Source organism: Bubalus bubalis, chromosome 20, assembly GCF_019923935.1.
Source record: "Bubalus bubalis isolate 160015118507 breed Murrah chromosome 20, NDDB_SH_1, whole genome shotgun sequence".
Lineage (NCBI taxonomy): Eukaryota > Metazoa > Chordata > Mammalia > Artiodactyla > Bovidae > Bubalus > Bubalus bubalis.
The window spans coordinates 46,621,916-46,626,551 of NC_059176.1; positions in this window are offsets into that span (position 1 = coordinate 46,621,916).

Consider the following 4,636-nt stretch of genomic DNA (forward strand, 5'->3'; position numbering starts at 1 on the left):
CCCATGGACAGAGGACCCTGGCAGGCTACAGTTCATGGGACTGCAAAGTGTCAGACATGACTGAGTGACCAAGTACATACTTATTTTCATAGAAGTGTACAACTTTTGTGCAACTGTTCATCAGCAGGAGTCTTATGCCTTTGGATTCTCTTTTTCATCACTATTCAAAAAATGTTCCATGGCTCCATTGCCAGAGAAAATGTATTCTTTTAGATTATAGACAATCCTCTCTTGTTACACGCTATCTTTTGCTAAGGCATAACTCAGTTATTTATGTGGATATTTATTCGCTGGCAATGGCTTTGATCCCAGACCATGTTTTAATCCAATTTCATAGCCAGAAGAAAATAAAGAAGTGAACCAGCCTATCATTCACTCTTTCATTCAATCCATCCTGAGCCCTCTTCAATATGCCCAGGCTGGAAATACAGGAGGAGACAGACTAAAGTATTCCTGCCTGCTGCAACCATAGACTCTAGGAATATGAGGCAGACACATATAAAATGATTTTTTTTTACTTTGCAAAGAGCTAGATGAAAACAAGAAGGGAATGAACCTAGAGAGTGTCATGTGCTAAGTCAATTCAGTTGTGTCCAGTTCTTTGCGACCCTATGGACTGTAGCCTGCCAGGCTCCTCTGTCCATGGGATTTCCCAGGCAAAAATACTGGAGTGAGTCACCATGCCCTCCTCCAGCAGATCTTCGTGACCCAGGGATCGAACCCACATCTCTTATGTCTCCTGCCTTGGCAGGCGGGTTGTTTACCACTAGCGCCACCTGGGTCAAGTAAGTCAGAAAGAGAAAAACAAATACTGTATATTAACATATATATGCGGAATCTAGAAAACTAGTACAGATGAACCTTTCTGCAAAACAGAAATAGAGACACATATGTAGAGAACAAATGTATGGATACTGGGGGAAGCAGGCAGGATGAACTGGGAGACTGAGACTGACATATATACACTATTGATGTGTGTCCGTACCTGTTCAGTTGCTTCAGTCGTGTCTGACTCATTGTGACCCTATGGACTGTTCCTCTCCAGGCTCCTCTGTCCATGGGATTCTCCAGCCAAGCATATTGGGATGGGTTGCCATGCCCTCCTCCAACACTACTGATACTATGTATAAAACAGATAACTAATGAGAACCTACTGTATAGCACAGAAAACTCTACTCATTGCTTTGTGGTGACCTAAATGAGAGAGAAATCCAAAGGAGAAGGCAATGGCACCCCACTCCAGTACTGTTGCCCAGAAAATCCCATGGATGGAGGAGCCTGGTAGGCTGCAGTCCATGGGGTCGCTAAGAGTCAGACATGACTGAGCGATTTCACTTTCACTTTCCACTTTTATGCATTGGAGAAGGAAATGGCAACCCACCCCAGTGTTCTTGCCTGGAGAATCCCATGGACGGAGAAGCCTGGTAGGCTGCAGTCCATGGGGTCGCACAGAGTCGGACACAACTGAAGCGACTTAGCAGTAGCAGCAGCAGCAAATGAGAGAGAAATCCAAAACAGGGGATATATGTGTACCAAGAGCTGATTCATTTTGTTGTACAGCATAAACTAACACAACATTGTACAGAAACTATACTCCAATAAAAATTAATTTTAAACACACACATACACACAAAGGAAATAAGGGAGACTGAGACGGTAATGGAAATCATTTTAGAACAGTCAGGAGTGATCTCTCCAGTGAGGTGACCTGTGAACTGAGAGATGAGACGGAGCTAGGAAACATGCCAGAGATGGCACCTTCCAGGAAGATCTTCCCTTGCATGCTGGGGTCTGGCTGTGACATGTGACAAGTGTCTTGGTGTTACAGAATTCAACCACGAATGTAGGATCAAAGGTGCTGACACTGCTGAGCAGTGGAGGGGACCTTTGACTGTACCTGTGAGTCGCTAGCATATGACTTCTTCATGGAAGGCCAGATGTGCAGTATAGCAGGGGCAGGGTGCAGGTGGGGGTGCCTCTTTGGTTTCTTTGGGTAGAACCTATGTCTGCAAGATCAGCTTATAACTGGGACTTCCCTGGTGGTCCAGTGGCTAGAACTCCAAGCTCCCAATGCAGGGGGCCCAGGTTCAATCCTTGTCCAGGGAACTGGATCCCACGTGTTGCAACTAAGAACTCATATGTCACAGCTAAAGATCCCACGTGCCACAGCTGAAAAAAAAGACACAAAAATCCACATGCCACAATGAAAATCGAAGACCCTGTGTGCAGCAACTAAGGCCCAGCATGCTCAATGGATTTGGTTGTGTCTGACTCTTTGTGACCCCTTGAAATGCAGCTCACCAGGCTCCTCTGTCCCCGGGATTTTCCAGGCAAGAATACTGGAGTGAGTTGCTATGTCCTCCTCCTGGGGATCTTCCTGACCCAGGGACTGAACCCAGGTCTCCCACACTGTGGCGTTCAGCCAGGCCTCTTCCTTCGTGGGTTTAGGAGGTAGAGTGCAGGTCTCTGAGACAGAGTGTGTGCAGGTTGATGCAGTCAAACTCACCCTGTAGTTAGTCAGTCATCCGCCAGACCTGTCACCACCTTCAGTTTTCAATCTGGTCTTTTCCCGCCACATGATAAACACACCATAGCAGGACTTGTTATCTCAAAAGAGAAGAAATCACAGGAAGTCTAAATTTGTGTAGACCTTTTGTGTTGCTGCTTTTCTAGCAGATGTCTTTGTACATCTGACTACCGTGCAACAAGAATGTCCATAAGTCAGCTCTGCAGTGACAGATCTCTGAGCACTTCCCCAAGTGTGATTCAAAGAGAGTAGAGAGAATCCACGACTAGAGATTAGGGTTGGGGTTTTTTGTTTGTTGGTTTTTTAATAACATAACAATCTTTATTGAAAACTGCAGTATTAATGGCTTCCATGGTAGCTCAGTGGTAACAAATCCACCTGCCAAGGCAGGAGACGCGTGCTCAATCGCTGGGTCAGGAAGAGCCCCTGGAGGAGGAAATGGCAACCCACTCCGGTATTCTTACCTGCAGAATGGCATGGACAGGGGAGCCTAGAAGACAACAATCCGTGTGGTTGTTGTTGGCAAAGAGTCGACATGACTGAGCAACCAGGCACACAATATTAATATATACATTTCTTGTTACGATAAACATGCTTTTAAGAAGTTTAAGTCTGAGCTCATCTACTTGTCAGACTGCATAAAATATTAAAATGGCATGAATTTACACATAATGGAATTGGCTCAGGACGGTCATTCCATTGCTTTGTACTGACTGACACCTTAAGTTCAATGCAGAGGTGAAGACAATGCTGACTGAAGTACTAAGACAAGATCCTTTCAGTTTCCTGATGTGGATGAAGTGTGATGATTTCTTCTTCAAGAAATGTACATCCTAATTCCCACAAGAGGGTGAGCCCCCTGTCCAACGATGAGAGACCCTGCATGTGTGTGACCTGTGCCTCCTGGGAGACCAGCCCTAGACTAGTCTGAACCTGACCAAGTTCCGTCTACATGGTAGATTTAGACCTCTCCAAGTCCTGTCTACACTGATGATGTTTAGATGAGACTGTGTGCTTTCTGCAGTGAGAACATTTAGACCTGACCTTGTACTCTCTGCACTGGGACATGGAGACCAGGGTAGAGACCAGGCCTGGCCTCTGTCCTGGAAAACTCCATGCCTGCATTTGAATGTCAGCACTCAGATGTCTGGGGTCTGGGGCTGGGTGGGCTTCTCTGGGTGACCATACTCTCCTCTGCGTGGGCTTCCCTGGCCCTCCCCGGGGGTTAGCGCTGTGGTCGGGCTCCTCGTCTGTTCCCTGCCAGATTCACCTTCCCTGGGGCTCCTGGAGACCCCTCAGGGGCTACCTGGTAATCATTCCAATTTCCCATCACATTCAGGTTGAGTAGGGAGGCAGGTTCACCTGGTGAATTGATTCCAGGGTGCAGGAATCCGGCAAAAAGTCAATGGGCAGCAGGTGAGGCTGCGGCTGTGGTCTCCTTCCTGTCGACTCTCTCCTCCTAAGAGAACTGAGCTGCCCAGCTCTCCTGTTTTCTCAACACCTCCGTGGGACAAGAAAGACAGAGCCTGCCAGAACCAAGGCAGTGTGTTCACCTCTAGCATGAGCTTTCAAACCAGCAAAAAAAATCACACAGAACCAAAGTGAAAAACAGGAGGGGCCTGACTTCTCAGGGACAATTGAGGGGAGATGAGATGGACCCTACACTTCTTTCTGGGGTCCCCAGAGGTCCCAGGGACCTGGCTTGTTTATACATTGCGGGCCAGCTGATCATAGCCATGGTGTCCTGACTGAGGGGACGCATGACCCCAGGTGGGGCTCTGGGGACTGCGTGAGTCTCACCTGTCTGCATGGGTCAGGTCATGTGTATGGAGGGACCACACACATACAAAGATATGAAAATGGGCCGAACACATGAGAGCGTCACTTGTGTTTAGGAATTAATGCTTTACAGTGTTCACTTTATATCAGCCTGTGCCTGTCTGCCTCTTTATCCCCGCAAAGTTCACCCTCCCTGGGGCTCCTGGAGACTCCTCAGGTGTCTCTACCTGGTAAGTATTCCATTTTCCAGCACGAGCATGGCGGGAAGGGAGGCAGGTTCACCTGGTGAGTTGATTGCAGGGCACACGGATCAGGCAAAAAGCCAATGGG